Below are 20,515 nucleotides of genomic sequence, written 5' to 3' on the forward strand. Positions count from 1 at the left end.
TGCAGTCAGATTCACTCGTGTTCACTCTGAAGGAATCACTCAACATGGCTGGGCACTTGTATGACACATCAAGGACGATAAGAGAAATAAGGTTTAAAATTAGACCCCATTCAAGTCAATAGGGTGCAAATTTTAAAAAGAGGATAACACGGTGTAGGCAACACCGATTTTTGTCATTGTTCTCTGTATTGACAGCACTCCAAATTTACTAAAAATTGAGCTCAATGTTAAAATTGACCGGAGTTCTCCTTTAAAGCTCGATCTAAACATGGACCGCTTTCACAGCGCACGCCTCGGACAACATGACGAACGCATTTATGATGTTAACTGAGACTGATTCGGGATAAATGTATATTCACTCTGACAGGGAACGGTCAGAACTTTAGCTAACGTTCTGATTCTCTCAAAGTGACATTCATAAAACGTTCATTCAAAGTTATCTGGTCTTTTTATAATGTTCTCAAAATATCAGCATATACATCATTCAGAGCTTTTTTTTCTGAAATGTTTCAGTTGGATGTCCATCTAGGCGTCTTTATATTTACATAAAACAACAGCAGTCAGGTAGAATAGTCATTGTGCTGTGAAACACTTGTGCCGCTACTGAGCTGGATACGGGTCAGTGTAGGACAGGTTTGCTGGTATGGGTCGGTTTACGGGAATTACAGAAATTAATCACAGCTGTAATAACACGAAGGTATTTTTAAATATAAGGAAAATTGCTGTGTGCCAACTCACATACTATACGTCCAAAATAGTATTCGTGAATTAGAATAAGAGCGTCCCAAATCGTAGTATGTTGAAATGAGTATCCCAAAGATACCGGATGGTCTATTTTTCCGGTCAGAATCCGAAGTGCAGATCCGTGAACACGCTGACGGCTAATATTACCCACAACCCATCGCGCGCTGGACGAGGATTCGATTAGAACTACAAACACGAATACTACTTTTTTTAAACTACCAACATGGCAGGTGTGTGACACCAATGGTTAAGTAAAGAGATTCAGACAAAGGGGTTTGAGTGATTAATAATCAGTATCTAACCTGACGAAATATATTGATTCAATGATATCCACATTATATTTCATTTGCAGCAGCATTATGAACTTTTGTAATGATACGTGTGGTCATTAACTTTTACATGCATCATTATGCACATTGCAAACACACGAGGAGAGTGTGCGCATGAAAGACCCGCGACTGCAGATCAACGTGCTGCTACATTTCTCTCCGAAGCGGTAGGAAATGAACTTAATATGAACGTGGAGGATTTTAACGGTGACAAGATGATTGACAGTTCAGTTTAAACAGTGGCAGTAACTAACCAACAGAGCGTCCGTTAAAGTAGTGTTTCCCAAAGCGTGCCCACTCTTGCTTCACACTCAGAAGTATGAGCTTTTCCCTTCACAAAAGCAGTACATACTTAGGGTGTAGTATAAGTAGGCGAATTGGGCAGCAAATGTAAAAGCATATTCACAAATCAGTGCTTAAACAATCACAACCTCTACAGTGTAAATCAAATGCACATGAAGACATTTATATTCGTGTGATCACTGATTGTAGTTTTACTCCGATTACTGATAGACAACACAACTCAAAGGAGAGCGAGATCAGATGCACCATTTTCATCAGAAAACATCTGAAAAACACCACAGACGCACAGGAGGAACACAGTTCAAAACACCAGAGGATCAGGAGCGACTCTTTACACACCAGCCACGAGGAAAACTCCTACAAACAGCTTAACAACTACAGGGATTCAAACCACGCAGCAACGCAACCGTATATGTGTCCTTCTATGACTGACACACGTCTCTGAGGACACAGACATACACCTGCCGCTCAACTAGTACAGACACACACACGAGGATCAGTAACACAACATGACGTGTGTATGTATGAGTTTGCTGGATTAACACGTTTCATTGCAAACCCTCCACACAGCGGGAAAAATATCAGATCTTCCTCAGATGAGACCAATGTACCGAGACCTTTCAAATCACACCACACAGAAATGTGAAGGTCACTTGCATGGATGAATAAACTAAGTGACTGTGCAAAAAGGTTTCAAATATAAATGTCATTATATAAAACAAAAAGAACCGCTTATCCAGTTTTAAAGACAGAAAAACAGTTAAAAAAACAGAAAGTGTGTTCAGGTCGAATGTTCTGCAGGAACAAGTTACTGTCACTGTACAGCGTGTAAACGTGAGAGACGTCCTACATGATATGTTATAACCGCTTTACAGTTACTTCTCTCATATATAACTGTAGGAGGAGAGGATCGAGGCAGCAGGTTTATCTGCTAAACATAAAAACACATACACGACAGTGAGCGGATCAAACATGCATGCGATAATGATCAACTCAATGAGACACAGGTGAGGAACATAATCAGTAACCAAGGAAACAAATGAGAACATGATGACGCTTCGTCCGAAATCGCATACTTCCCTACTATATAGTAGGCGAAAAACAGTCCGTGGCAAAAGAAGAGTCTGAATACTCATAAACGAGTCAGCTAAAAGTACTCGGATGAGCTTCTTCTTCCGGTGAGATTCTGAAGTGTGCATCTGATGGACACTTTACTCTCCCATGAGGCCACGGGAGAGGGTTTGTGAATGACAGTGAAGCGACGCAACTGATAATGGTGGATGTTGTACGTCCAGATTACATTCAAACTATTTACAGGTTGTGTAATTAAGTGCCTCCTCAAGAGAGTACCGTATTTTCCAGACTATAAGTCGCTCCAAAGTCGCATCAGTCAAAAAATGCGTCATGAAGAGGAAAAAAACATATATAAGTCGCATTGGACTATAAGTCGCATTTATTTAAAAAAATTATTTCACAAAATCCAAGACCAAGAACAGACATTTAATCTGGAAAGGCAATTTATTCAGCTCCAATGTAGCACACAGAACAACAGCTGAATAGTGTCCGGTGTGTTAGCGTAACACATTAACAGTTATTCAGCTGCACAATAGCACACAGAACATACACCTGAGGCTGAATAGGCTAAACTAACATTAGCCAGCGAGTCCAACAAGTTACCGGTCAGCAAGTTCACCGAGCTCCCGATCTCACTCCTCAACACTGAATCCATTGAGTTCTTCCTCGGTGTCGCTTCTGAACAACTCCGCTAACTAGAGCGCCCTCTCGCGGCTGTAGACGGTAATGTTTTCTCTTGGATCATCTCAGTCCGTATGAATTAACTTTGATATATAAGTCGCACCTGACTATAAGTCGCAGGACCAGCCAAACTATGAAAAAAAGTGTGACTTATAGTCCGGAAGATACGGTATGTGATTTTGGACGCAGCCTTAGAAACCATGACCACAGAGGAAACAGGAACTGAGAACACAAGACCCTTGGAATGAAATAAAGATCAAAATAAGAGTCCCTAAACAGAAATCAACAAAACTAGATGTGACAATAACAATATTTGTGTTGCATATAGAAGATAAATGATACATTCAACAACTATCTAATCAAAATGAATCTTTAGTCACAAGTCTTCCGCTCCATCTGTCTGCCGTACATGTTGTGCATGCGTTTCTTGAGACCCGAACCTTGCGAAATGGAAATAATTGTGTGACTTTCACTTCCTAACGTTTACAGATAAGGATATAATGGTAAAATGTGAGTTGTGCACTTGCTAAAACATGTCTAAATGTGTTAAACAACCTGTCACAGCACCTGACAGGGCGAGCCATGTTAAACTACACACTTGAGCATTTGTTTGAAAGCTTGTGCTCTTGAAAGAGTCTGTGACTGTATAAAGAGTGTCATCAAGTTAATGAGGCGAGCACTGTTGGCTTTATGACGGGTTGTTTCATTCTCACGCTGTCCCTCTTCTGGAGTTTCATAAATCAGGGTTCAGAAAGACAATAACCCACGGTGTGAAAACCCCTGTGATGGCAGGATTTTCATCTTTCACGTTACTACCTATTTACATATTTGTTTCTGGAGAAACAGGACATTTCAAAGCATTTGTCCTTTAAGACGGCTGGGGTTCAAATCCCTGGTTATATTCCCAACACACTACCCTGCCCTGGGTTTCAACAACACCAAATATGGTGGGGAAATTATAAATAAAAAAATGGCGATAAGTGATAAATGATAATAATATAAATGTCTCAGTAGAGCATTATTTGTTTGTTCGGTTCATTTCAATGTTGATTCTTTGGTAAAACCAGCAATTTGAGAGGCTTAGCAAACAGACTTTTACGGAAAAACATGGAACGCCAGAAATGCTGTAAAGTAAGCGTGTTCATGAAATTGTTTTGATATGTGAGGACTCATGTACAGTCAAAAATTCATGTCGCAAAAATAATTTATCGTTATTTATGAGTCAGCAAATTCACACTGTTTTTCTTAATAGCTAGGAAATTAAATAAATAAAAAACAATTAAAGAACACTCCCTTTATAATCGCAGGAGCTGTCAATCACTTTAAGTTGTAATTTGAGTTCTTCACTTTCACCAAAACTACCGTTATAATCAATGAAACTGTCTTCACTGCTCAGCGAATCTCTTGAGTTAGATGTACGAGTGCATAAATGCAGTTGTGAGATCATTACATCTGTGCTCAACAGCTGCAATCGGAAGATGTTGGCCAATCACAGAAGTGGGCGTTTACATTAAAGTCTTAAAGGAGACACACCGCTTTAAATCATAGGGCCAATGTAAGGGTACAACATGGTCATTTATGTCCCTAAATGATGAATGTAGAAAAATGTCATCAACATTATAAGAGCACCTCAGGAAACATTATATTTCCTGACACATTTCCCCTGAGGACTTCATGATCCAGCACTGTATCACACGCTCAATGGCAACATGTGTTTCTTCTCATCTCGATAATCCTCCACTGAGGTGCACGACACACTGAATATCTCTGCGTCCCGCGTGTACAGTAAGACAGCGGATAAATGCAAAGCCACGGATCAATATGTGTCAGGTGTAACGGATGAGACCTGCTTACTAGATTGATTTCTTGGTTTCTCCAGCTAACAGGGAACGTTCTCAGTACTTTAGCTAACGTTCTGATAAGCTTCTCTCAAAGTTATGAACAATCATTCTTCCAGTAACGTTACTAGAACATGCATTCAACAGTATCGGGTCTTTAACACTGTTCTCAAAATGTCAGCACAGAAACGTTATTTAGAAATTATACAGCATTCATTGAGCATTTGTTTTTCTGAAATGGTTAGTTGGACGTTCGTCTAACGTTTTTTAAATGTATCTGCTTGTTTCGGAACGTTCACAGAACATTAATGAATTAATGCTTATTAGTGCACCCTTATTGTAAAGTGTTACCGGGTTTTTTTCACTGGTCAATTTTGAGATTTTGGGATATTTGTCTTCAATAACATGTCTTCTTTCAGACTTGTGGTGAAAAAAAGTCAGAAATACACATTTAGGTCTTTATTTTACAGCACGATTTCTCATAAAGTCAACAGACGTTGGCGTTGTACATCATCCCGCTGCTCCGCGATCTCCGTCTGCACCGTCATCACACACACCGTTAGAAAGCTCTCTCTCTCCTGTACAATGCTGTCGGATCCAAATATGGTAACTTCCTTTTTATCAGCAACCAATCGTGAAAGTAAAAGGGCTGAATGCGCAATCTCATTGGCTGATGATAAATCTTTAAAGCCCGTTTTCTCATAATGACTTTTCTCTCATTCTCCAAGTCCGAAACCTCCACTTCAGTCGCACCGATATACACCAAACCTTCCAGTCTTGTGCCTAGTTATATTCTGAAGACATTTACTGAGGGATTTGTAAATATATTATTCCTAGCCTGAATTATATAACATTTTATTCCAAAAAACATGGCGAAAATCATTTACAGACAGTATATTCTGATTTACAGGATAACAAAAGTATATATCCATAAATCCCTCTTTATTTTTTCTCATCTAATATGTGAACACAATGAAAAAATATTTTTTAACCTGGCTTTATCCAATACTCAGTTTTTTTTAAATATATGCAAAATAGTGCATATTTAATAAGATATTGCCTAATTTGCATATTTAAACATTAAATTACAGAAAACTTGTAATACATTTTTTTCTCATATTAATGTAGGTAATCAACTGGGAAAGTTTCATGGTGATATCTGTGTGTTAAACATTTTACCCTATTCACCTGTAGTCTTGCCTTAACTATCATGTAACCAAGAAAAAAAACATTTTTTTTTAAAATGGCCGTTTTGAAGGTTCAGAGAACAGTCAGAAATAATGTTTTGATACTTTCATAGGAACGCTAGCTGGGATCAGGCTTGAGCAGAGTATTCCTGACAGACTCCTGACCTACATGACTCAGTACAATGGCCTTATCATGTAATCATGTCTTCAAAAGAGAATTTCCTTCAGTCATTCAGACCAATACAGTCTGATTATCTCATCTAGTGTGGCTCTTTCACAGCTAGGGCTCATTTATCTCAGATCGTCTCAAAGGGAAAGTGGAGCGAGTCGAACACTGAAACACAAGCGTAAGAGTGTGTGAATCTGCCATGGAAACAGGAGAGCAGAAAAAGCACAGTGAGATTAAAGTATATCACCTTCATCACAGACACTGCATACATTTGCATCATTCAGACAAGAGCCCTTCAGGAGCCAAAGCGCTTCAACTGAGCGTCTGTTCTTTAGCCTTCAGGAGAGAGAGATTATTAGATTGCACACGGACAAATCTGTGTCAATTTAGCCTCTTAATTTAAATCTAAATGAGGAGAAACGAGAGTGAAATAAAGCAGTACGCCGTCTGAGGCTGACTCAGAACACACTGAATATACAGAACACGAATGCCCTACAGGTGTTGACACTGACACTGCTTTTTATTTATGAGTAAAATAAGCTCGTCAGTTAACATTACTTTCACGTTCTGTCTCTGACGGTTTTACTACGCAATGATTTTCCTGCTTGGCAGCTGCTGTTTTTAGAAGCATGACATGCCTGCAAAACGCAACAACTGGTTTGACTGCAGCAGCAATATGACAAAAGACACCAAAGTTACTGGCCTGAGACTGAAATGTATTAAAGATGACATAATATTATTCCCCCCTTTTTCACAGTCTTGATTTGGTTTTGGGCTCTACTGGAATAGGGTTTCACGCTTGAATGTTCAAAAAACACATTATTTTCCCCATATTTAACATTATTGCAGCTCCTCTCACAGATAACACATTTAGGTAATATAAACGTTGTGGGAACAGGGTTTTAAAATGTTCCTAAAATGTTAAAATGTCCAATTTTATTGTCATGATTAGAATGTAATTTATAGGTTTCCAGACCATTTCTTAAAATGTATATAAATTAACTTGAACATTTACTTCTAATAATTTAAGAACGTTAAAATGTCCATGTTTTAACAACGTTTTTTTCTTGCTCATGCAAAAATCCAGCTGGAAATCCTGTGTGTACGTGTGTGAAATGATCCAGGTTTTCGTGTACACGTCTGGCCGGAGAGCTCGCAATTACAGTTGATGAGACACAAATTGAGCGAAAACAGTTTCATAATCTCCAACACATGGATGCAACGGATCAACAAATGCACATGGAATCCAGAAATATATGCAACAGATCCATACATGCATTCAGTTCACAAATACAGTTTCTTTGCTTTCAATCCAAAAGTGCACAAAAGTATTTGTAATTTAATAAATGCACATATAAATACTGAGGCGTTTGCTGGTCTTCTTCCTCGAGATGTCTGTCTGAAGTCCCAAGAAAGCATCATTTAGTTGACCCCCATATATGATGAACCTCTTGCAAAGGATTAGCTTCCTCAAATAAAGACCATTTAAAGTGTGCGAAAAATAGTAAATGTGATTTTACGAAGACAACATGCATGAAAATTATAGTCATTGTACTAAAATATTATCTGGAAAATATCAATACTAATTAAAAATAATGATTCATAATTACAATAATTTGTATATAATGAATAATGAATGAATGGCAATGGTCATTCGCAATGAATGAATGGTCCAAATAAAGCAAGTTTTGTCTCCCCCTAAAATTGTGTGGATCTCCTAGAACTCCCCTGTGAAACCTTCAAAACTGTCAATTTAAGTGTAATGTCCTTATATATAATAGAGGTATTTATACCCCACCAAAACATAGGGTCCCACCCTGGTGAATCTCTGCCATTTTCACCACTGAGTCTGCCGATGTACAAGAGCAAGTACCTAATCTTCCCAGTGACTCACCCCACAATCTTCTGCTGCTGTTATATGAATATCATCATCATTTTCATCATTTTCAAGCACCTCCACTCCAGCACTGAACTGTATTACAGAGCGGAACAACCTCAGCGGGAAGGAGCATAAGCCTTCACAGATGATTGAGTCTTCTCTATGGGTCATACAGGAGTCGTAAAAGCCTGTGTGAATAAACTGCAGTATTGTAAACCCACGTGGACTCCAGTCACTGGCATAGCATGACCGGTCAGCAAAACATTTACATCTTTATAAATAGTCTACTCACAGGCCTACTTACTAAACCGGTCTCATGAAACTTATCCTCACTGTATAATCCCAAATCATCATCATCATCATTAAACCATAACTGATCCCGGGTCAGCTACAGTCACAACTACTGAGCCTGCACGTCACACCATGTAAACACTTAATTGGATCAAACTGAACCTCCTGAAGTGGTTTTGCTCAAGGAAAACCATTCCACTCCACAATCCTCTTACATCTCTTGTGATTACTGGCATCTTTTCCATCACTTCTATATAGACTCGGTTAATCTAAAAGCTTGGAAATACAATACTTAACCCTGCAGTAATAGAAACCTACAGATAAGTCCCTCTCCTGTCAAAATTGTGTTCGATCAGCTCTCTCTCTCTTTTCTTTCACAGAACATCCAGCTTCAAAAGTTTAGAATCAGGAGATCTTTCTGTAAATGAAACTCTGAAATCATTCAGAGATTGAAATGGTCTAAATAGTCAAACTAGACCTGTCCACTGCCTTGGAGAGAAGGAATAATCGGATCCTGCTGCACTTCGCTGGCACGAGCAGGAGGTGTCCCGAGGAGGAGGAGGGTAAACACTGGGGTGCCCCAGGGCTCGGTGCTTGGTCCACTGCTATTGTCCATGTAAACAACTCCTGGTCCCTCATGGAAATACACTGTGGTTATTTTAAGTGTCTTGACACCTTAATAAAAATAAATAACTGCTTTTCATCATTTGTAAGTGTGTGTTTTTCTCACTCTAGATGAAAGCATCTGTTTAAGATACACTCAACTAATGTTTCCTCATTAAAAAAGTTTTACACTTTTACACTTCATATTTAGACTAAATAGCACAGTTTCTTTACTGTTTACATATAATGATTAATTATAGAATTATAGAAACACTAAAACGCATTTGAAAATGTTAATAAATATGTATTGCACTTGATGTAAGACAATGATAGCACACAATGTTTTAATTGCAAGGGGAAAGATGTTCAATATGCGGATGTGGTGTATATGTTTTCTATTTGCCCTGACGTATCAACACGTACATGTCTAGGGGTACTCCTCTTAACATTATTCATGAGTAGGTGTGGCTATTTCCCTTTCACATTTTCAGAACTGTGCTGAGAAGTGAGTGATGATGAAGGATTTCATGCCATATCAACATATATTTTCACACACTTTAAACAACATAAATAAAACAAGCAATCCAAACAATATAACCACAAACACAATCACACAGCTCAAACACAGCATAAGAACAGAGTCTAGAGCAATGGTGGACCAGCATGTGTGTGTGACCCAACAGACAGTCCAACAGAAGGAGCATGAGTGGATCAAATGAAACGTGCGGACAAACCGACCATGTAACGAAAGAATTCACACCACAGAACGAGAATCACGCTGCAACATCGAGCACAGACGTGCTGAAGATTTTTTAAGCTGGACAGAAAACATGTTGGTGTAATCCTTGGATTAAAGGATTTCACAGGCACATGTGAATGTAAGTAATTGTGCCTAGATTACATTGAGATACATCTACATGTTTATTTGCGTAGAGACACATGGCCTTCACATTAAAGCACCTTTACCTTCACTAACTGAGACAGACAGGGAGAGATTTAACCGGTGGGGTTGTGAGTGCCAGAGACTCAAAACAACTTTGCTTTAACCTTTCCATGGGTAAACTGAAAATGCTCACACAGCGATTCACCGGCTGATGTGTCAAATATTCACCTAAAATGTAACTAAATAGCAATAATAAACATTAAGTTAGAAAATACATGACATTCCAATATTCCTTACTATATTTTAATAAACAATCACGCTATTGGTTCTGTGTGTTTGGATCCTCGCTTCCCTATACACCACCCTGACAATTTGGTCAAAAAACATGCAAGAGTAATATAAATTGATATATAAGTGTCCTTCCTCTCTGACCGACTGCCAAAACCAGGGATTCTTCTTGACTCATACAAGTCACATGGTAACAGTCACATGACACCACTACAACACCAATGTCTACAATCAAAATTCAAAAGAATACATACGACCACACTTACATAAGTGCAATAAAACAATATCATATAATAATTATTATTTTTTACAGTAATAATGATATGAATCAGTAACCTGTCTCGACACAAAAGGTAAAAGACAGCAGGACAGTTAGAGCCAGTGTTATTTTAGTATCATTGATATACTATTATAAGTTGTTTTGATATTTTTAATTCATTGATTGGTTTTCATTTAAATTTTTGTCAATGTAAGAGCCACATAAGGACTAGTTCATCTGAAATAATAATTTAGTTTAAAACCAGTAAAAGAACATTTATAAGAAATATATTGGTTTAGTAATGTTTAGTAATGCATGATTTAGTAATGTTTAGATTTGATAATATTTCAGTATTTTGAGCTTCCAGTCAGATAGCACTACGTCATAGCGTAAGCGATTGGATGTAGTTAGTTTTAGTTTGAAGTTAGAGACGTTGGAAGCAACACAGTTTTTTGACCGTGCGTACCATTGTCTATGTATAATTTTGTTTTATAATTTTGTTTTGGAAGTAAACATTTTAAAAAGAAGACCGTTTGGTTTGCTCGTGTTTCAAATACTGGTTGTATTAGACTGACTTCAAAAAGTGGTACAGAAGAAAAAGAAGAAACTAGGTGCCACTACATTTAGTCAAAAAACTAAGCTAATACGAAGCTGCGCTGGATTACCTGAATAACGAAGAGGACGTGGCTAAATTGTTGCTGGTTTAAGAAACGGATCGGACTTTAGCGCCGAAAACGAGCCTCAGAGAGCCGCGAACAGACCGCAGTTTCTCCGCGGTTTTGGCCTGTCAGCTAAGAGAGAAGTGACGCTGCGCGCTGAAGTGGGGACTTTTTTCTTCAAAAAACGGAGACCGAGGAGAAAAAGTACGGATTGAAAGACGTGATACGGACGCGCGAGGATAATGAGTGAGTTTGGAAGAAAACGAAAGTAACTTCTCCCTGCAAAATGTATGCTGATAGCAAGCTCTGATTCAGTCAATGTGGAGTTAAGGCGATCGTTAAGAAGTTGTTTTGCACTCGGTTTATTAAGAAAAGTAAAGCAAAAGGAAGTGCTTTATACGTTTGCATTCAACTAAAGCATTAACTCTGCTATTTGTAAGATGGCTGATGAAGATGAGCATAGATGTATCGAGGATACAATGGAAAAGGGTAGGTCACATAAGCTGACAGAGAAGGCATTAGAGGAGAGATTGCAGAGGTGCATTGCACTGAGAAGAAGAACATTAGGAACTCTAACAAGCAAAAGAAAAGAGTTAGAAACAATGATGAGTGATGCTCAAAATTTACAAAGGGTGAAAAATATGATGGAAAATGATTTTGCAACGTCACTAAATGAGTTTAACCGTCTCAACAACGAAGTTGCAAATCTTTTGACTGAAGATGAAAAAACAACTGATCAAGAGAACTGGTTCGAACCTAAAATGGCAACAATCAGAGGATTTATGAAAACGACAAAAAATTGGATTGCAGCTGAGCATGAACTCATACTTCCAGTGGAAAAGATACTGCAAGAAGAAAACAATGCGGTTGATTATCTGCAAGAAACTGTTAAACCAAATGACAGCGTTTCACAGGTGGGGGTCTGCGATGTCACATATGCCAGCCGACATGGATCACAAGTAAGTCGCACCTCAGCTGTGTCACGAGTATCGTCAACAAGAGCTAAACAGGAAGCGGAACATGCAGCCCTGCTCGAACGTGCTGCTGCGCTAAAGAAAATGCAACAGCTTGAGTTTGAAGCAGCTAGAATCAAAGCCGAAAAGGATGAGTTAGAGCTGGAAACTGCATTAGCTGAGAGTAAAGCAAAATTAAAGGTGCTTAAAGAATATGAAAGATCTGAAGATGGTTTAAGTAGCTACGCGGCAGTGCAAAAGTCACAAGGTGGACACGTGAAGGAAAGAACTAGCATTATGCTTCCTCAGCAAGCTAAAACGAACACTCATGTTCACCCACAAACACAGCACTCCCAAATACAACAGCCATCTCAACCGGTCTCCAATTATGTCACTAATGCTCAACCTAACAAAGGCGATGACATACTAGCGGTTATGCAAAAACAGAATGTAATCACTGAGCTACTTGTAAAACAACAGCAGCTGTCTCATCTACCAACAAAGGACATTCCTGTGTTCAAGGGTGATGCGCTACAATACAAATCTTTCATGAGAGCGTTTGAGCACGCAATAGAGCAGAAAACCAGCAATGATCAAGACAAATTGTACTTCTTGGAACAATTTACGGCCGGTGAACCTCAAGAGCTTGTTCGCAGCTGTGCTCATATGACACCTAACAAAGGATACTGCGAGGCGAAGCGACTACTTCATAAGCACTATGGGGATGAATTACGGATTGCCAGCGCGTACATTGACAAAGCTCTCAAATGGCCTCAAGTGAAGTCTGATGATGGGAAAGCATTGAGCGCCTATGCAATGTTTTTGATTGGATGTCGCAATACCATGGAAGACATCGAATTTTTAGAGGAGATGGACAACCCAACCAACTTACGGACAGTGGTGTCTAAGCTACCGTACAAATTGAAGGAACGTTGGCGAGCTGAAGCTTATGACATGAAAGAGCGAAGAGGCAGGAGAGCAAAGTTTGCTGATTTGGTGAGCTACATAGACCGCCAAGCTAGAATAGTGATGGATCCCCTCTTTGGTAATATCTCAGACAGCCGCCCAATCCCAAGTGGAAAGACTGACCAAAAGGAAAAGCATTATGGAAGGAAAGAGGTACGTGGAAGCAGTTTTGCAACCAATGTTTCCACCGAAAGCAAAGGGCCTCTAGAAACGCTTGCTAAGTCAGCAAACTCAAGTAAAACTGTGAGTGCCTTTGATAAGCCATGTTTGTACTGCCAGCAATCTCACACCCTTGCCTCATGCAGCAAAATCAAACACCAACCACATAAAGAGCGTGTGGATTTCTTAAAACTGAAGGGCTTGTGTTTTGGATGTTTAATTCCGGGTCATCTTAGCAAATTTTGCAAAAGAAGAATTGAGTGTAAAGAGTGTGCTTTAAAGCATCCAGACATTTTGCACATAATGAAAAAAGAAGGTTCTGTCTCACCTGAAAAGAAAGATGGTCATCATGGAAGTGAAGTATCGTGTGCTCAAGTGTCTATTCTGCAAGAGTCCTGTAGCCTAACGGGGGCCGGAGAAGCAGGATGTGTGCTGTCAATAGTACCGGTGAAGATCAAGTCAAAAAGGAGTGACAAGTGTGTTGAAACATATGCCTTTCTGGACCCGGGAAGCACAGCAACTTTCTGCACAGAAGACCTGCAAAAGAAACTAAACATTAAAGGGAAACCAACACGAATACTTCTTAGCACCATGGGTCAAGACAAACCTGGAGAACAGAAGCTCATGAACAGTTTCATCATATCAGACCTGGAAGTGTGTGGGCTGGAAGACACCAAGTTCATTGAGTTACCTAAGGTGTTCACTCATAGCAACATACCTGTTCACACCGAGAACATACCTAAACAGTCAGATATCCAGAAGTGGCCTTATCTCAATGAAGTACGCTTGCCAGAGATAGAAGCAGATGTAGGCCTGCTTATTGGAGCTAACTGTTCAAGAGCAATGGAGCCATGGCACGTTGTTAATGCTGAGGATGGAGGCCCTTATGCCGTGAAGACTGCCATTGGCTGGGTTGTGAATGGGCCCTTAAGAAAAGAACTGGATGATGCAATGAATGAAACGCCTACCTTTTCAGTAAACAGAATTTCTGTGATGGAGATTGAAAAGCTGCTGGTCCAACAGTATAACACTGATTTTCCAGAGCGTAACTACGATGATCGAGAGGAGATGTCTCATGAAGACAAACAGTTTTTGCAATCTGTGCAGAAAACGACAATTTTTGAGAACGGGCATTACAGCATTGGACTGCCACTCAGGAATCAGAAGCTCCAAATGCCTAATAACCGTTGTGTGGCTGAACAGCGCATAGCCTGTTTGCTTAGAAAGTTCAAGAAGAATCCTGAATTCTTTGAAGAGTACAAGGGCTTTATGGAAACCATCATTGACAAGGGCTATGCTGTCCAAGTTCCAGTTCAACAGCTGAACCGTGACGACAACAGACTGTTTTACATACCACATCACGGGGTGTATCACCCAAAGAAAAGAAAGTTGCGGGTGGTCTTCGACTGCACAGCTTCGTTTCAGGATAGGTCTCTGAATAGTGAACTGCTCCAAGGACCCGACTTGAACAATACGTTAGTTGGTGTGCTTTTAAGATTTCGTGAGGAGCCAGTAGCTATAATGGCGGACATCGAGTCGATGTTTTATCAGGTCAAGGTACCGGAGCGTGACGCAGACCTACTCCGTTTTCTTTGGTGGCCCAACGGCAAGTTGAACGAACCTATGGAGGAATTCCGAATGACCGTGCACCTCTTCGGAGCCACTTCTTCACCGAGTGTTGCCTCATATGCACTGAAAAGAACTGCTGAAGATCACAAGGCTGATGTATCTCCAGAAGCTGTACAGACAGTTCTGCGTAACTTCTACGTAGATGACTGTCTGAAGAGTGTAGCTAACGAAGAAGATGCGGTAACCTTGGCTAAAGATCTTCGTACCCTGTGTGCCAGCGGAGGGTTTGCTTTAACAAAGTGGATGAGCAATAGCAGGAAGGTGTTAATGTCAATCCCTGAAGAACATAGAGCTAGCGAAGTGAAAGACCTGGATCTAAGACATGACGCTTTGCCAGTCGAGAGGACCCTTGGTGTACAGTGGGACACAGAAACTGATACTTTCACTTACAGTATGAAGCTGCAAGACAAGCCGATGACCAGAAGAGGCATTTTATCAGTCGTGAATTCCATCTACGACCCCCTTGGCTTTTTGGCTCCGGTCATCTTGCCCGCTAAACTCCTGCTGAAAGATCTTTGTAAAGAACAATACGGGTGGGACGAGAACATTGGTGGAAAACACGCTGAAGATTGGAAAAGATGGATCGAAGATGTCAGTCATCTCTCTGCCTTCAATGTGAGCAGGTGTTGGAAGCCTGTAGATTTTGGATGTACTGCAGCAGCACAGTTACATCATTTTTCAGATGCTTCAGAGGCCGCATATGGCACTGTGTCTTATCTGCTGCTAGAGAATAGCCAAGGTGAGAAGCATTGTGCATTCCTCATGGGGAAGTCAAGAGTAGCCCCACTCAAACTGGTCACCATTCCCAGACTCGAGTTGACCGCAGCAGTTGTCGCTGTTAAAGTAGACAAGATGTTACATCAAGAGCTTCAAGTTCCACTGCAACAATCTATTTTCTGGACAGACAGTACTACAGTGCTCAGATATATTGACAGTGAAACTGCTCGTTTCAAAACCTTTGTTGCAAACAGAATCTCGTTGATCCGAGAAGCAACCAAGCCATCGCAATGGAAGTACGTCAGAACAACGGAAAATCCTGCAGATCAAGCCAGCAGGGGACTGAAAGCTAAGAATTTGGTGCAAGGAGGAACCTGGATCAATGGGCCGGATTTCTTGCTGAACAATGAATGTGATTGGTCGGAACAGCCTGTGCGAAGGAAAGAAAGCCTTCAAAATGATCCGGAAGTCAAGAAGGGAGTTACAGTCAACATGATCAAAGTTGAAGAAAACATGGAACCAATCGACAAATTGATCAACTATTATTCGGACTGGCATAAATTAAAGAGATCAGTGGCCTGGATTTTAAAGGTGAAGGAAAATCTGTGGAAACTGAAAGAGAAAAGAAAGGAAATATCAAGAACGATCAGGCAAGCGGAAAAGAACCCTGAAAAGGAAAGTTCAAAGTTAGAACAACAAATGAAAAAATTCAAAGCAACAGAAAAGAAATCACTTACCATGGATGATCTGGTTGCAGCAGAATCGGAAATAATCCAATTCAGTCAAAGACAACAGTTTGGAGAAGAAATCAAAGTACTGGAGAAAGGTAAACAGCTCAGTCGCAGCAGTCAGCTGTTTAAATTGGATCCGATTCTTCAAGATGGCACGTTAAAGGTTGGTGGAAGACTCCACAAGTCCGCTATGCCAGAAAATGCTAAACATCCAGCAATTCTTTCAAAGCATAGCAGAGTTGCTACACTGATTTTGAGAGACATACACCAAAGAACAGGACACTGTGGACGCAGTTATGTCTTGGCACAACTGAGATGCAGGTATTGGATCCCACAAGCCAATTCTGCAATTCGAAAGATCATCAACAAATGTACAGTGTGCCGCAGGATTAATGGAAAGGTTGGTGAGCAAAAAATGGCAAACTTGCCTGAAGATAGGCTCTTGCCAGGTAAGCCTCCTTTCACAAATACCGGCGTTGATTTCTTCGGGCCGTTTGATGTCAAGCGGGGCCGGGGTACAGTCAAAAGATACGGCGTGATGTTCACTTGCCTCACTCTCAGAGCGGTGCACATCGAAGTTGCAGATAGCCTCGACACAGACTCCTGCATTAATGCAATTCGTCGCTTTATGTGCAGGAGAGGTCAAGTTACCATCATGCGTTCCGACAACGGCACAAATTTTGTGGCCGCTGAAAGAGAGTTGAGGGAAGCCATTCAACGGCTGGATAATGACAAGATTGAAAAGGCCTTGCAACCAAAAGGAATACAGTGGATATTCAACAGCCCAGCCGCTTCACACCAAGGCGGGGTCTGGGAAAGACAAATTCGGACTGTGCGAAGAATCCTTAACTCTCTTTTGAAAGAGCAAGCAGTGAACGATGATTGTCTTCTGACAATAATGTGCGAGGTCGAAAGCATAATCAACGGTAGGCCGCTTACAACTGTTTCAGATGATGTGAACGACGTAGAACCTCTAACACCCAATCACTTACTGCTGTTGAAATCTCAACCCAAAATGCCTCCAGGGATTTTCAGCAAAGATGACATGTACACAAGAAAGAGATGGAAGCAGGTCCAGTATCTTGTGGATTTATTTTGGACTAGATGGACACGTGAATACCTTCCACTTCTTCAGGAGCGCCAGAAATGGCTAAAGCCAAGAAGAAACTTCATGACAGGAGATGTTGTGCTATTAGTGGACAGTTCTTCCCCACGGAACTCCTGGCTCATGGGAAAAGTAGTTGAAACGTTGCCGGACTCAAATGGAACAGTACGAAGAGTGAAGATAAAGACCAAGACCAACACTCTGGAAAGGCCTGTAAACAAACTGTGCTTGTTGGAAGAGGCGACGTCAGAAGAGTAAAAAAAAGGGAAACAAGTTGATAGTTTATGGACATTTAAAAATAGTTTGGCTCTCAGTGTTTAAGTTTATAATTGCTTAGTCCTCCTGATTAACCAATTAGGGGCCGGGTAATGTAAGAGCCACATAAGGACTAGTTCATCTGAAATAATAATTTAGTTTAAAACCAGTAAAAGAACATTTATAAGAAATATATTGGTTTAGTAATGTTTAGTAATGCATGATTTAGTAATGTTTAGATTTGATAATATTTCAGTATTTTGAGCTTCCAGTCAGATAGCACTACGTCATAGCGTAAGCGATTGGATGTAGTTAGTTTTAGTTTGAAGTTAGAGACGTTGGAAGCAACACAGTTTTTTGACCGTGCGTACCATTGTCTATGTATAATTTTGTTTTATAATTTTGTTTTGGAAGTAAACATTTTAAAAAGAAGACCGTTTGGTTTGCTCGTGTTTCAAATACTGGTTGTATTAGACTGACTTCAAAAAGTGGTACAGAAGAAAAAGAAGAAACTAGGTGCCACTACAGTCAAAGTTATAGTATTTATTTTTTATTTTTATTTTTATTAGATTTTTTTATTGGTCGTTCTGAATCTGTTAAAATCTAACCACCTCATATCTCTGTGTGCAAAACAAAAACATTTGCCTATTATATGCCCCCCTGATCGACACCAGTGTGTGTGTGTGTGTGTGTGTGCGTGCATGCATGCGTGCGTGTGTGCATGCTTGCGTGTGTGTGTGTGTGTGTGTGTGAATAAAACAACCACCATCAGTGGCCAATTTTCCACTCCACAAACTGACAGAAACATCATGACATCAAACACACACATTCACCCCTCTTTCTCTCTGCACTCCAAACTCATCCTTTCCAGTCACTCTACTGTCCGCTTTATCAAATCCCCACTCACCTCCTTCAAGCCATTTCTTCTTCAGTTGTACCTACACTCACTCATATCATGAACACCTCTCTTCACACAGCATTAAGAGGCTCAGGTAACTCCATTGCTTGAGAAACCCACTCTAAATCCAGCACATCTGGAAAACTACAGACCGGTATCCCTTCTTCCATTCATTGCTAAAACACTTGAGCGAGACAGCGAGTCCTGTTCAACCAAGTCTCTACCTTTCTTACACAGAACAATCTCCTGGACAGCAACCAGTCTGGCTTCAGAAGCTTCACTCAACTGAGACGTCCCTGCTCTCGGTTATTGAGTCTCTGAGACTGGCAACAGCAGCTTCCAAGTCCTCAGTTCTCATCCTGCTGGATCTGCTGCGTTTGACACAGTTAACCACCAGATCCTCCTGTCAATCCTCAAGACAAAGGGCATCTCGGGAACCGCACCACAATCTGAGGTGTTGTGGAGGGGTGAGGTGTCTAAGACCCAACATCTAGCTACTGGTGTGCCTCAGGGCTCAGTGCTGGGACCGCTTCTCTTCTCCATCTACATGACATCACTAGGATCTGTGATTCAGAAACATGGCTTTTCCTATCACTGCTACTCTGATGACACACAACTCTACCTCTCATTCCAGCCAGAGGATCTGGCGGTAGATGATCACATCTCAGCCTGCCTGACAGACATTTATTACTGGATGAAGGACCTTCAACTCAACCTTGTGAGGACAGAGATGACAACTGCTCATGGTCTCAGAAGCGCTTGTTCTGTCCAGACTGGTCTTTTGTAATGCTCTCTTGGCCGGTCTCCCAGCATCTGTCAACCCTCTGCAACTGATCCAGAAGCTGCAGCGAGAGTGTCTTTATCGAGCCGAAGAGACGCATGTCACTCCTCTCCTCATAAACCCGCACTGGTTGCCAATTTAAACTCGCATCAGATTCAAGGCACTGATGTTTTCCTTCAGAACAACCACTAGCTCTGCTCCCCTATACCTAAACTCACTACTCCAGACGATGTGTCCTCCAGAAGCTTGTGTTCTGCAGGTGAACGGCGTGCCATCTTCTCAAAGAGGCACAGAATCTCTTTCACGGACCTTCACCTGGACTGCTCCCTGATGGTGGACTCCCTGCCCAACTCAACCAAGCAGAGGCTTTAGCCATTTTCAAGAAACAGCTGAAGACGCGTCTTGTTCATCAACACTTGATCCATTAATACTCAAAGTTATTATTCTATATCTACTTATATATATTTTTAAAATTGCTATGTGTACTGTGCTGGACAAACTGGGACTGGTCACAGCACTTGCATATTGTTGGTCATCTATAATCACTTATTGTTGGTTTGATTACTTATACTGTTCATAGAAGTACATCTCTCATTTGTGTCACTTTGGATAAAAGCATCTGCTAAATGGTTAAATGTAAGAGTGTGTGTGTGTTCTGCATTGGAGATATTCTATGGTCTCGACCCGTCATATGTGTGTGTGCTCTGGATTGCACCAGATTTATTTATTTATTTATTTTGACAATTTAAAAAAAATCCCCATTTTATCCCATTTCCCATCTATTCCAATGGGGAACAAATTGACCCGAGGGAATCTTACTTTACTTTTATTACTACCAAATAACTCCTTGAATCCAGTCAATTTTTTTGTGTATGTGTATTCCAAGTTCAAGTGTTATAAAACTGACAAGGTCTTGTACCACTCCTATGAATACTCAATTGTATTTTTAAATTAAAAGGAAATGAATTTCGGGTCAAAATGACCAGAGGAGAGGATGTAAAATATGTCTATAAAGCTATTTCAACTATGTCTATTTCAACTTCCTGAAATAAAATAAGTTTACTTTTTTATTTTTTTTATTTTATGGTTTTAGTTTTAGTTAACAATAATAACCCTGTTTAGAGTTCTTTCACT

General features: G+C 40.3%; 1 protein-coding gene across 2 annotated transcripts in view; it reads right to left on the reverse strand.

Moving 5' to 3' along the window:
- The window catches only part of adcy1b (adenylate cyclase 1b), a 71,110-nt gene that overhangs the window by 38,596 nt on the left and 11,999 nt on the right, over positions 1–20,515 (reverse strand). The window lies entirely within an intron of this gene.

The sequence above is a fragment of the Phoxinus phoxinus genome (assembly GCF_949152265.1).
Source record: "Phoxinus phoxinus genome assembly, chromosome: 5".
Lineage (NCBI taxonomy): Eukaryota > Metazoa > Chordata > Actinopteri > Cypriniformes > Leuciscidae > Phoxinus > Phoxinus phoxinus.